Source organism: Chaetura pelagica, unplaced genomic scaffold (assembly GCF_000747805.2).
Source record: "Chaetura pelagica isolate M959 unplaced genomic scaffold, ChaPel_1.0 scaffold90, whole genome shotgun sequence".
Classification (NCBI taxonomy): domain Eukaryota; kingdom Metazoa; phylum Chordata; class Aves; order Apodiformes; family Apodidae; genus Chaetura; species Chaetura pelagica.
In genome coordinates this window covers 4669065-4684226 of record NW_009953496.1, presented here as the reverse complement: position 1 = coordinate 4684226, position 15162 = coordinate 4669065, and positions in this window count along the sequence as shown.

Sequence of the window (15162 nt, the reverse complement as noted above, 5' to 3'; positions counted from 1 at the left end):
TTCTCTTCTCCCAAGATATTTGAAGGTTATAACGAGAAATATTTAGATCCCTGTTTCCATATTCATTGAATATACTGATACTATATTTCATTAAAGACTCTCAAATAGCTTACATCCCACTCTTAATAAGCCTATGCATTACAAGCTTCTGTTTCCTCAAGCTACAGACAAATCCTATTACAGGGAGTAGATTAAACTGGGCCTTGACAGGTCTTTGCAATTCACTGACAAAAAAAGGACAAGTTGTCTTACTAATAAGATGACATCATGATCACACTAATATTATGCATCTCAATGCTCTGAGATGCAAAAACTTCCATGCACACCCCCTCCAGCAGGCACATTACCCAAATGAAAAACATGAAAGCCATTTTCTTTTAACAGTAAACTAAACTATTTAAGTAGAAAGAATTACTTCAGATTTACATTGTGTGAACCAGCCATTAGTCAACAACAACTGCATGCTCGATCATGCCCTCTGGCTCCACATCCACAAGGGACCTGGCTCATCCAGATTTGCTTCTGCCACTGTGAATGATGTGTGTGCTTTTGTGTACAAACCTCAGCCTGGAACAGAGGGCAGAGCCAGGGCTGAAGGGAGAGAGCACAAAGAAGCATTTTGTTTGACTTTCTCTTAGGCTCCACAGTGTAGCAGAGGACAGACCTCGGGTTATGAATGCAAGGCAGAAGGATCACAGTGCATAGAAAAACAGTTGCAACCCTTTAAAATGCTCTAAGCTCTCTAATAATCCCTAGCACAGCCATTTTTTAAACCAGCAGAAGCTAGTCTGTGTGGTCAGCTGCTTGTAATCAGATTTTAAAAGGGGCCATGTGATTTCTTCACATTATTTTAACATGTGCAAGGATATAGGAAACTGGTGGCACAACCAATAGGGCAGCAAACCAGCATTCAGGGTAGCAGCCTGAGAAGAACATGTACTCCAGCAGCTGTCCTGCTATCCAGGATTTCTCACTCTTGGAGAACACCCATGAAAATTAGTAATGGAGAACTGACAGCATAAGGAAATTCTCAGTTCCTTGGATATTGCTGTAGAAAAGTTAATATAACCATAAAAAGCATATACTGAACTGAAAGACTAGAACTCATTGTTTTCCCAAAGATAGATTTATCAATAGATTCAGTTAAAAATACCCCAAAAATATTTTTGGTCTGCTTCTCAATAAAGGTACCTCACAGCAAAACCTTAGGCGTGATGCTGTCCAAGGCTACAGTAACAGAACAGATCAGTCACAAGCAGTTGCTTGGAAGAGGGAATAAAAAATCTCGCCCAGGCTTGTTTAAGTACAGTCCTAAGGTGGATGTTATGGAGAGAGAAACAAGGTGACCACGTGGCTTGTCATGGCTAGACACAGCTGCACAGCCTTCATGGGGAAGAAATGGTATTAGCAAATATGAGGAGAACTAATGGGTATCTCGAACAATTACAGTAGATTCCTTCAGCATTGTACCAGAAAAAAAAAAAAACAAACAACAAAAATAAAACCCAAAAAACCCACACACAACAAAAAAACCCACCACTCTCATTTTGGTTCACATAGAAACCCCTTCACAGAGAAAACATGTGAAAATATAAGCACAGTTCTGGTTATTATTTGTCTGTTATTTGTGTACTCAACATACAACATACTTGCCAAAAGAGATCAGTGATGCCACTGAAGAAACTCAGGCCCCAATACCTATTGCAAGTGACCTAAACTCTTCAGCTGAGTGTCTGGTACAGACATGCAATGTCTGCATATTCTCCCAGATACTACTTTGATACTAATAAACTGCCAAAAACTTTTAAACATATCTAACTTTTTGGATGCTTTTGTATTAAAGGCCATGCTTAATCTTTATCTGGGATGTTATTTGGTGACACCACCATTCAGTAAAACACATAGATAGGAAAGCATGAGTTTTCTGTGACCTGTCAGTTATACCCATGTGCCACATAGGTATCAACTAGTATGTTCACAACAGTTTGTGAGATAACTAATTAATTGTAATTAATCACTGTGTTGCAGAAACTCTTAGAAACCAGCCAAAGAATTATAGACACTATATGGTCACTGCATGTTTGTCCAACGTTTGTAAATAACATCTTCTGAGATACTGCGTCAGGCTTTCTTCACATTGTTATTAACTGTGTAACATATAAAATTCACACAGAGGGAGTTACATCAGACAGGGGTTGTGTCTGGATGGAACTCAAAGGCACAACAATAAACCTCCTCCATCAGTACCAGCCCCTTCCTTTGGAGACATTAGAGACAAGTTGTAGGTGTCAGGTACTTTTTCCCTTGAGCCCACAGAATCAACTGAAATCTCCATTTTCCAGGCAGTCTCAATGTGCAGCTGGAAGAATAATCTTATCCTTAATGAACAACAATAAGTTTAAAAGTGTCTATTAACATATCTACTTCTGTGTCTTTATCTTTCTAGAGTTACAAAATAGAACACTGGTCATAATACTCTCTTTCTTCACAGGCTACAGTGTAGACTGTGCAATAAAGACAGAGAGAATAAAACTGCCTCAGGATAAAAAATGTTTTGAGAAAGAAAAATATAATTTTAAAAAATCAACATATATAAAAAATTTAAGCTTTTATCACGTTCAGCAGCTACGGTTGAATCTCCACACAGGAGTGTAGATCAATTTTTGCTGTTCCTTTTGATAGCTATTTGTTTTTCCATTACAACAGACTGACAGAAAAAATGATCATTCTGAGTTGCTAGTTCAATAAAATTTGGGGCAGATACAGAAAATCTGAGACATATCTATACAGTAGTTTGGAATCCTGTTGCCAGATCCATCTAGATACATTAAAAATCACCATGTTTTACCAATTATAATTTTGTTTACTCTTTAAGACTGACATTATTTTAGGTTTCTTATTCCCCTCCTGGTGTTAATCATACCAGTGTACCACTGAATTGAGTTCTGTCCAGTTGTTTGGTTTGTTTTTTTTTGTCCCTGATCTTTCTGTTCAGTTTTTATTTTTAATAAAACATAGTAGGAACAAAAAAATGAATGCTTAAAAAGTCAGGAGTTCAAAGTTATGGTTCCCATGGTAACATTAAGTCCCTCATGTTGCATTGTACATGCACTAAAAATAAACATGTAATGAATTACCACATTTTGTATGTTAAGGGGACCAAGTGACTGCAACTTTAAATTCACTTGTTCGAGTTTTATGGATTCATGTTCTCAGTCCCAGTATTGCAGGCATGTGGTTTTACACTGCCACAGACCTGTAAGACACAGCTTCTATTTCCAGCAAGGCCATACAGGCTGCTAGATGGGTAGTGCTCATTGATGCTAGCTGAGCTGGGGGCCATCTGGGTCTGTGGAGGGGTGGGGACAGCATGTTCTTGTGCAGCACACAGACCTTCTGGGGGTTTTCCTTACAGATTCAGCAGTGCCGGAAAGAGGGGGCAGGGGCACGACAGACCTTGCTCAGCCTGTCATTAGCATCTCAACACGATTATCAGCAGGAGCAGCAGTAAACTTATGTGCCATCCTGCTTTTCTCTACAATTTGCAGCCCCTTGGCAATCTAAAGGTAGTTCTAGATGGAAAAATAATTAAAAGAAAAAATAAATACGTTGGAAAATCCATGCAAATTTAGAGCTAAAGCATCTGGGAGTGCAAATGCATAAGCAAAGAGCTCCCTCTCACATTAGGAAAGGAAGTATTTTGTAAATACTTCTGGTTGTCTAAATAATTTAAATGCAACCAAGAACTTGTAGGCGCAGATAAATCTGCTTCCAAGTTATTTTTCCTCTCCAGAGAATGTGAAAACTGGAACTCAGAATACACAAGCAGTTCCAATATCTCTTTTATATGAAGAAAACTTCAAAATCAGATGGGCAACTAATATACAGGCATTGAGACATTAATTCCTTTTACCTCCAGACCTGTTTGTACATGTTTGTTGTCTTTTGTCCTAGACCATCTAATCTTCAAAGGAGAAGTTGTTTTCTCTTGCACTGGGCATGCAGCATGAAACACCACATGGCTCTAACTGATGACTATGTTCTGAGATGCTGTAATGCTATTAATGCATCCCATAAGACACACTAATACAGTTTTGTTTGACCTGCAAACCAAATAAATAATAGTCCTTGCATAGCTCCATTTAAAATAAACAGATATCTGAAGGGTAACTGTGGCATGAGGTGACTTTAGCTTCAAAACAAATAATTCTTTGGGTTTGAGGTTGATTTTTGTTTGTTTGGTTGGTTTGCTTTGAATGATCCTAAAACCAGTATACAAAGAAAGACTTAGAAATATGCGTGGATATCTTTGTGTCTTGAAGAGGACAAAGAAATATAGCTCTAATAGCTTTTCCTGTGTTTTGGAAAGAGGAATTTCAGAGGTACTCTTAATTTTCCTAATGCTTAATTTATTAAATCAGTTGACTGTCATTTAAAAATATTATTCTAATCCTACAGGGTAAAGCCACTTTCTGAACATTTTCACGTGAATGGTGTGATGTTTGGACTCACTATATTTTTGCTTAGAAAGCAGGCATTAGTCCATTTGCTGTAATATTATCATGAGAGTAGAGACATCTCTCCTACAAGTTGAATGTCCAGATTGTTCAGAAATCTTGGAATTTCTGAATGTGTGAGATTCAGATGCATGAAATCCTTTGCTGTGAGTCAGAAAAGAAAACTGACCTTGGAGCTTCTCCATGGCAGGTGCTTCTTCTAAGGATGATAGGAGAGCCTCTTTCAAAATGTAGTGTTGAAATGGCACCTTGTGAAACAACGCATTTCAACAGAAAAACCAATAATATTGAAATGCTGTGATCAGATTAACTGCAGAACCCTGAAACCCACTTTTACCATAATTCTAAAAGTATTCCCTATAAGACAGTAATTCTCAGCATAAACAACTTGATTCTTCGAAGTTCATGACTTTTCACAATCTTTGGCACCTAATTTACTGAAGCATTGAAACCATGAAACCACAAAATTCACTGATCAGTTTTATGCAACAGTAAATATTCCATGAAGAAAGCAATGTCAGGAGCATGCGTCTATTGTGTCTAAACCTTAAAGGTAAAAAATTAGGTTTCTTTCACAGAAAGCACACCCAAAATATTTAACACTGTGACATTCTATATAACAAGCTCTACTGGTACATCTGAAGTCTGACTGATGATTGGCGTAAGTTTTCAGAAAACCTCATGCTAGAACTGGCCCCTCTGGAGCGCGTACCTGAAATTAACTCAGATGTAGAAACATATTTTCCTTTTTCCAAAGAGAAAACTGTGATGGCAGCTGAATAGCAGAGCTGTTTCACGCAGATGTTATTGAAGTCAGGGTTTCCATCCTAGCTGCAAATCAACATACGCTATACTAGCTACAGTTTTATTTTTCTATCTTTACTGCTAGTGACTGAAGTTATTTATTACTGGCTATTGCATGACTGAAAGAACAAACTAGAAAGTGTTCTACCACTATTGTGTAAGACACACATATACACTCACTTTCAAATGGATGAAGTGTTTTAAGACACCTTCTGGCACTCTACAGAGCTGGTGGTGTGGATCAAGGGGACATGCCTCACCTGCTTCTCAGCAAACTTGGTCTGATTCAGGTGACTATCAGATAAGACTTATCTGAATGACTTTGTTCTACAGTAAAGCTGAGAATGCACTGTTATCCTCTGTTAGCTTTTGGTAGGAGGTAGTGAGAAGAGCTCATACCTTTCTGCTCCAGTTAGCTATGTCCTGACAGAGGTCCACATGAGCAGCTACTTAAGGAGAATAAAACCCCCCCAAAATAACAATAACATCTTGTGATTATCTGTCGGATTTTTTTAACTATATGACCTCTAGCAGGCTAACTGTGGGTATAAATGCAGTGTAATTAGATTAATTTTAGCACTTCTAAACTAATACTTTCATGTCCTCTGGTCCAAGGATATAACCAGTTGGAAGGAAAACAAAGACAAAAGCCTACATAGTCAGGATGTTTCTGTCAGTTAAAGCAGTGCAATCACTTGACATAGGGAGCCAGGGTTCTGGCAGGATTAATCAGTCAGAACTACACTTACAATGCCCTTGATTAAGCATAAACAAAATGCCATCTCCACAAACTCTTTGCATAGTGCTTTAGAAGGGCAAGTCTCTAGCCAGTGTTCCCCCACCACTAGAGCGCACAGCTCAGCTCTAGGGCATTGGCACTTTCTGTGTGTCCTGTTCTGCTCTTAAAGTATTCTGACACAACAAGCCTTTGCAATCTTTTGCCTTCTTGTTTATCCCAGATGAGATTCTCCAGACCACTCCCCTTGGGATTTAGCTTGTTCCTGTCTTCTTTGCCCCCAGGACCTCAGTCCTTACTAGATATGCAGCTCCACAGCAGAAAAAAAGCCAGGCGGCCATTGCTCAGGCTGTTGCTCTGCCCTCATCTTCCTGCAGCCTTCCCAAGTTCTGCTGCTTTCTGCTGTGTCATTTTCTTCCAAACCTCTGGAAAACCTGGTAAGCTTTTTTCTTTTCTTCCAGCTCTCAGGCTTTTATGGTTTACATCCTGCAGAAGACTCCTGCAAACATCCCAGTCTTTCACTCCCAAGTTCCTTACAATTCATGTATGAAAGTATACAGTTATTAGTTCACTTGATGATTGTGCACTTTTAATTATTCTGTATATTTTATTCTTTCTTGCTGTATATCTAACTCTCTTTTTTTCTTTGTATTTCTTAAGGAATACCTCCTTTTTACGAGCTCCATACCAAGGACTACTTTTTCTAGTTCAGATTAGCTGACTCTTGCTAATTACATAATGGTAAGTGATTGTGTAGGAAAAGTTGAAAAGAAGCACAGATGAACTGCTGGATCCCAAATGAGTATTTCAGAATGTTATAAATGAGCAATATAAATTTGTGACATATCTATCCTAGTAATTATGTAAGTGCCAAAGGTAGATCCTTTTACATGAAAATGGCTACTACAAGTGTTATACTTGTTTAATTTAAAAATACTTGAGGAAAAACATGTTCCTTGGACCACCCAGAATAAGAGACCTCTTAGGAAGAGGTAAGTTGCAGAAACAAAATTTCTGTATTGAGTATTAGCAGTGTAGGAGAAAGGGACCTGGGAGTCCTGGTAGACAGGAGGATGACCATGAGCCAGCAATGTGCCCTTGTGGCCAAGAAGGCCAATGGCATCCTGGGATGCATTAGAAAGGATGTGGTTAGTAGGTCAAGAGAGGTTCTCCTCCCCCTTTATTCTGCATTGGTGAGGCTGCATCTGGAGTATTGTGTCCAGTTCTGGGCCCCTCAGTTCAAGAAGGACAGGGATCTGCTTGAAAGAGTCCAGCACAGAGCTACAAAGATGATTAAGGGAGTGGAACATCTCCCTTATGAGGAAAGGCTGAGGGAGCTGGGTCTCTTTAGCTTGGAGAAAAGGAGACTGAGGGGTGACCTTATAAATGTTTACAAATATGTAAGGGGTGAGTGTCAGGGAGATGGAGTTAGGCTTTTCTCAGTGATGACCAGTGATAGGACAAGGGGTAATGGGAGCAAATTGGAGCATAGGAGGTTCAAGGTGAATATCTGAAAAAATTTTTTTACTGTAAGAGTGACAGAGCCCTGGAACAGGCTGCCCAGGGAGGTTGTGGAGTCTCCTTCACTGGAGACATTCAAAACCCACCTGGATGCATTCCTGTGTAATGTGCTCTGGGTGACCCTGCTCTGGCAAGGGGGGTTGGACTAGATGATCTTTCGAGGTCCCTTCCAACCCCTAGGATTCTATGATTCTATGATTAGCTGGTGTTACAGAGATTCAGACTGGAGTAATGGGGTCAGCTTATTAAGAATTAATTAATAATAATTAATAATTTCAGCTTTCTTCAGTTTGTAGGCTTTCTAGGTCTGTTTTTATACATATTTGCATAGTATCTAACTGTAAGTGGGTGCTTCTATACAAAAAACGTTATTAATAATGGATGTCTGAGGTGAGATTGACGTAGAGAGAAGAAATTATAAACAAGTCATGCAGCTAATATGTTGACTATTAATTAATACGAATGATTCATTCAATGCTATATGCAGACATAAACCCAGACTGAAAGATGAAAGGGCAATTTAGAAAAAGACTATAACTTAAACAATCATTAGCTGCTGTATCTAAGAACAGAAATAATGGCCTTATTACAGCTGATCTGAAAGGTATCAGGGCCTTATCCTCTACAGGAAGTTATAGTGGAAAATTACATGCTTTTTTAAAGCAAATAAACCCATCTGCAGGTTCCGTATCAGCTCCCACCAGACAGATATCTTTTCACACATGGGTGGTCTGTCACATGATGATTGACTCAATCTTGACAAGAAAAGGGATATAAAAATTATCACTTTGTGCAGATATGACCACTTCTGACTTTGGCAGGTGAAGCAGTCTGGATTGCCCAACACTAACCTAATTGCAAAAGATAACACTTCCCTCAATTCTTCCATTTTTGTAAGCACCAACCAACACATCTATCCTGTCTGTGTTAACTAATCTCCTGTCAGATTATGACTTCTGCCATACTTTGTTCGTTGGTACCAGCCATATGGGTGAGACTTTTATTGGGTAGTACTGATGGCTACAGTGTATTCCTCTGCATAGCAAAGTAGTGCTAAATAGCACTTTGTACATGGATGCAACTACTTGCACCTACGGTATTTCTCATTGTGAGCAAGTACATCATATTTTCCCTTTTACTGAGGTGATATGTACCATCAAAGACAAATGAAAAACTGCTCTGCCAGGATACTGGCATCCTGGATTATAAACAGGAATAGTGATATGCAGGTGGATAGAATACCAAGACCTGAGAAAGCCTAAAATAATAAATAAATAAATAAATGTCCAAGGATTAAGATGTTGACACAGTTGCCTAGGGTGATATTCCCTGGGATCATGAGATCCACGCCAGTTCTGAAGCGAGTCACTAGCGTATTCAAATCTCCTCAAACAATATTTTGGATGGCATTCTTCCTCCCCTCCCAAAGGCTGGCCATTGATTGAGGCATTCCATACAGTGGTGTATCTGGTCATGTGAATTCTTTCTAAACTTGCTCAATCTTAATTCTCTTGCAAAGGAAGTAATCTCTATTCTTGCCTTGTGAACACAGAATTCATCTGAAACCAAAAGCAGGAGGTACTGCTATACCAAAAGGGGCCAAATCTTACTCACATTTATTTTATTTCAAAACAGGTGCACTTCAAAAGTGAGGCACAAGAAGGAATACAACTAGCTACCAGAGCAGTCTCTGGGCTATGTTTTAAAATAACTTTCAGTGCACCTGAATGTCACTGAAGCTGGAAAAAATAAATAAATAAATCAACCACTACAATCTCAGTTGAATTGTAAAGGACTGGCAGATGTGGAATCTGAATATTCAATAACTACCCAGCAGAAAGAGTAAGTCTTGCAGTGTGGGATGGTTTTTTGTTTGTGTTAATTATACTAATTAGAATTAGAACTTCCACCACTCCAATTTCATGCAGCTGTGTAGTGCTAGCTGCTATTGTTAGCATTCACGGAAAATACTCCAACAGAGGGCACCAAGAAAATTACTTACAATCTGAACACCCACACAATCCTGTCACATTGGAAAGACTGCAGACAGCATAACTAATAAAGTTATTGTGCTATTTTGAAAGAATAATAGCATGTTTGAAGAGACCGTATTAACCCTGCTGTAAAGTATTGATTGCACTCTCTAGTAAAGGAAAAGAAACAACAAAGAAATAGTGTTTTAATTCTTTTCCTGTTTGCTCTTGCTAGTTTTACTCTGTTCCAATTTACACCTATATTTTAGAACAGAGAAAATGTATCACCTGTGGTTCACAGAGTTTTATTTTCATAGATGGTCTTTCAGCAACTTGATGCTTTTAAGATTGCACTTGAATTCAAGCAAACAGTTTCAAATATGAAAGAAATCCCTGTGTAAAACTTCTTCAATCCTGCTTGTCATGTTTACTTCTGTGTACAAAATGTCAAAAAAAATGTCAGCTGATTGGCTCTGGCCATTTTGGTTTAGTCATTTTGAAAAAAAAAAAAAAAAAAGAAAAAGAAAAAAAAAGGTATAATTATCATTTCAGTCTCTAAGGAAATGCTGTAATTCCAAACCAGGGTATTAGAACAAGCAAAACAAGTAGCAAGTCTTTTGTAACAATTTGCTGTTTTTTTGAAAGCACATCTGCGTGCATACATCTAACAATACAATGCCAATGTACAGAGCTGTTCTACATGAGGGGCAGGCAAATATTTAGGATTATTTTAAGATTTAACATTTTCACAACATTTAAAGCACTGGTCCTCTCATTAAAACCATCAGATTTGGTTAGTCCTACTAGATTTGTTTAAGCTATTTTCTTAATCTGTGCTAAACTGTAAGTTTGAAGGCAAGAGGATAGCTGAATGAGTAGAGAATGATGAACATTTGAACATCAGTTTTATATACACCAATGCATAAAAATCAGATACCATTCTTTTCTATTGTAAATTAATATCATTTGCAATCATTTGCTGAGGTGATGTACTATTTATAAAATCATGTCACTTTTTTTTTTTTTTTTTTTTTTTCCTCAAATGGTGCTTTTAAGGGCATGATTCCTGTAATTGCATTTCCTTCCTTTTCTATGAGAGTATCTGTAAAGACATTTGGCATCTCATCAGCAAAAACAGCAGATGGAGAAAGGCCTTCCTACATGCTCTGTCAAGGGAATTGCTTGCTTAGGTGGGGTCTTAATAGACATCAGGGATTTAGTGACATGCCAAAGATTGCATACCTTCACTGTACCTATTATTTGTGCCTTTCTCTTTTAATGGAAATGAAAACAATTACTGTGTAGAAAAGATTTAGCTTCTCTTTGAGAGTATCATACCATATGGTATGGGGGATGTATTAGCTGACAAAATGAACGTAAAAATGAAGCACATACACTTCAGATGATGCTAGTTGAACTAAATTTATGTTTCAAATTTTAACCGAACTGATAAAAAAGTTTACAAACAGCAAAAAACTTAATATGTTAATAGCAATTCAAATAAGACATAAAAATACTTGTTACTAACTTTGGCTTTACAGAAAAATGGCCTTGGGGAGGAAGGAACATTTCAACAGACAACTAAGTAAGCACTGTAATTATAAGAATGAATAGCAATAGAATTTTTCCAAATAACAGTCTTGTTATCACATGGTAGCACATGAAATTGCAAACAAAGCAAACATTTTTCTCAGTTACTGAGAAAAGAGATTTTCCTGATAGGACATGATGTTCATAGATGAGGCATGAAGATATTGGTATTGGCCATTCAAGGAGCAAAAAAATCCCTTTTGGTAGGACAGCAAATTCACAGACTCTATCTTGCACACTTTTCAGGTAGCTATTTAAATAAGCTGTATCCAATGAGTTAAATCCTCAGCAACCTTATCATGAAAACCCCTTTGATCCTGAATTTGCCTTTTTTGTATGTAACTAAATATGGTCGCAGAAAACTCCTTAATGTTCTCAAAACCCTACGGCATATGAAAGCAGCATCAAAATTCACCATCAGGCATATATGTGAAAAGTTTGGGCTTCCTCAGATTCTAGAGCTGGATGGAAAGAACTTGTAAAAGGCCTTCAACAGCCCAAACTCCCTCGATCTTTCATTGTATGAGTTCCCTCCTTGCCTCAGAAGAACAGAGGGAATTGCTGCTAAGCTCTAGAATTCAGTGTGGAAATACAGAAATAACTGAGCTCAACGTTAGGATGACCTTCATTGACATGGAGAGTATATTCACATCCTTACAGCAAATGTTATTTGTAGGAAATGGGAAAAATAATTTTTAAAAAGATGAAATAAGATCTGGGGACTTCAGGACTAGAAGAGCTTTGAAATATTAGCTACAGTGTTACAAAAGCACAGGGGAGTTGCACCAAGAACACTGCAGCTGCAGCAAGCTCTCTTGAATCAGGTTTCAGGCTGCTCAGTATCTGGGTGCACAGGGGAGAAACATGAGCTATTAATTGCAATATTAATCATATACTGCCACCACAGCAGTGCAAGGCAGCACTACATGGCATCTTCAGAACGACTGTATGTCCCCTCAGTAATTTCTGCAACTGCTGAATTTCTTCCGCCAGGCCTCTACAAAACTTTATTTTCAGGAAAAAAAAGAAGAAGAAAAAAAAAAAAAGTGTATTTCACCTGGGTTGCCTAAAGAGAATCTTAACTCACTTTCTGAGTACTGCAGTGTGACTAAATCTCAGGCATGAGACATAAAGAAAGATTCTGAGGAGTTTCTTCTCTGGACATCTTGCCTCTGCATGTTTTTTTCCCACCTTGTATTCCTCTTTGATGACAAAAGTGTTCCTGTCTCCATCTCATCCTTTCCCTCTCCAACGCCTTCTGTTCTGAGACAGCCATATCCCAGTCACAGAAACAATGATTTGCATTGGAAGGGACCTTAAAGATCATCTAGATCCAACACCCCCACATGGGCAGGGAGACCTCACACTCAATGAGGTTGCCCAGAGCCCCATCCAACCTGGTGTTGAACACTTCCAGGGATGGGGCAGCTACAACCTGAGTCAATGTGCTCCTTTTCCTAACCCTGCTGCAGAATGCAGGTTTAATTTTGGCCTCCTTGGAACAGAAATGTCCTAAGAAATCAATCATTAACAATATCACCTCATTTACATCTACAGTGTACCACTTCTCAAAATGGTACTGAAGCATTTTCCAGTCTATAATCCTCCTAATCTGCATCTGTGAAAGTGTCCTGCAATAATAATTGTGCAAAAAACCAGTCATTCACTGTGTTTTTCACTGTCACATGCTCAGGCTGCTCCCCCAGCTATGCCATCTACACTCACTGAATTTTATAGCCATGCAAGAAGAGTCACAAAAAACTCATAGTATATCCTCATCAGCTTCAAAGAGGTACTGAAATGAATGTGACCAGCCCCCTGTACCATGAGCTAAGATCCCTTTCCCCTTTCAAACAAATGCAAAATATAGCCTCTCTCCCTTTCAAACAAGGGACACTCAGAGTAGCTGGAAGGCTCAGGTGATTAGAAATAAAACATTAAGGTATTTATCTATGAAACACAGTTGAAACTCAGACCAGATCAGTCTTAATTGAAAGTCACTACCATGTGATGACTGCTAAATGAAAGCTGTTGTTCTTAGATATCCAGATCACAGAAGCTGCTGTCACAGTGGTGGGTAGCTTGGTGAAGACAAAGGACCACATAGCCTGGATAACTAAAATAAGCTCTAATGTCCTGAATGTTTCCCTGGTCACATAGATCAGGGCTGAAATACATTGGCAGGGTAGCTCACAGAAAGTTGCATTTTTACTAGTTGTGTTGCATTGGGGATAAACAGAGGGCTTTGAGTCTCCCAGGGCTGTCAATCTGTCATCTTCCACACACACGGGGAACAGGTTTTGCCTTTTAAAAGAAAGAACACTGTGAACAGAAACTCATCATTAATCAAGGCTTATTTCTCCACGTGGGAAAAAAAAAAAAAAAAAAAAAAAGAAGAAGAAGAAGAAAAAAAAAAAGGCAGTAGAGTCAAGTCACCATCCCCACATTTGGAACTCTATTCCACTTCACAAGCTGTGGATAAAGAATATAAAGTAGAATCAGAAAGTTTGTCCTCAGAGAAACAAAAAAGAAACACTTAGGTCTCTGTGTGGGATATACTGGTCTGTGGAAGTTGAATAAACTGGTACAATGCACAATGCTATGACTCACAGTGCTGGATGGAAGAGCACTGTATGCTATCCATCAAACGTTGGCTTCAAGACAATCCCTAAAACTTTGAACACAGCAGGATGAGAAGATCACAAACCTCTCTGGAATCTGTGCATGCTGCTAGGCACTCTACTTGCCTTATAGCAACCGTGGTTACAAAAACCCCTTCATGTGGTAACCTGAAAAAAATTAATGAGACTGCTTGTAATTTATGACCAGATAGGCAGGCTTCCATTTTGTGATCCCAAAGACTTGTTGGAGTACTCTTTGTTAGCGTAAGCCAATAGAATAACCCATCTTCTCCAGGTGTTAGAAATGAAGATTTCATTGTAAATCAGGCATGAGTCAAATCCCTGACAGCTGATGATTAAAAAATTACAGCAAAAAATGGTGCACTTCAGTGCATCCTAACAATATATTTTTAATAACTTTATTACTGACAATCCCCTCTGAGAGCTATAGTATATGTATAAAACAATAATTAGTGTAGACAAAAGCAAAGAGTGGTTTAGAGAGATATTGCCAGGAACAATTTTTGGAATGTAAAGCTTGACACGTTTTCAAAATTAGGTTGATTAGTCATTGAAATCCATTATGAGGCAAAGTGTTGTTTAAAGACAGACTCTTCAAAAATGAAGACTGAATGCCTTTTCCTACCTTTGGTCTAGCTGTGCAGAAGTGTGGTGACTTAACAGGAAGTATTATGAAGTGACATTACTACTGGCCTTATTACAAAGAAAGTCAACAAATGATCCCTTCTAGTGGCCTTAAAGGCTAAATCTTGAAATCTCAGAGATTTTTATGGGTATTTTATATTTTTACCAGTTTGGATGTTTTAATACACATTTTTCTTTTTCAAATGGTTTGAAGACACCCTCAGAAAGGGACCATGGGGCTGGGAAAATTATGAGATCTGACCCAATCCAGCAAGGCACGATGAGGCCCTGATTTCAGTGGGACTATTCACAGCAGCACATGGAGAGCCAGTGTTGCTGGACAGGGCTCTCATGGATTACACAAAGAAAACAATCAAATAACCAGATTTGAAGTGCTATAAAAGGCATCACATGAGCACTTTGAAAAATAGGGGGAACATATACTCTAATCTGCTAAGTATAATGATTTGTAATGTTACTTGAAACCCCAAATGTAAAATTGCAGGCAAAAGTGAGATTTTAGGCAGACCCTACTCCTTACTAAATTAAATATTTAGCAATTTCAAATTAACAATTCTAATAATAAATGCCAGGCAACCACTTTTGAACTGCTACCACAGCTAATTACTCCAGTGGGAAAGGAAATAGGATACAGGGCTTTTCAGCAGTGCAAAGACAGGTTCTCTCTGAATCTATATTTTATCCAAATAAAACCTGTAGTTAGACAGAGTTCATGGGAATTTTGATCCTTAACC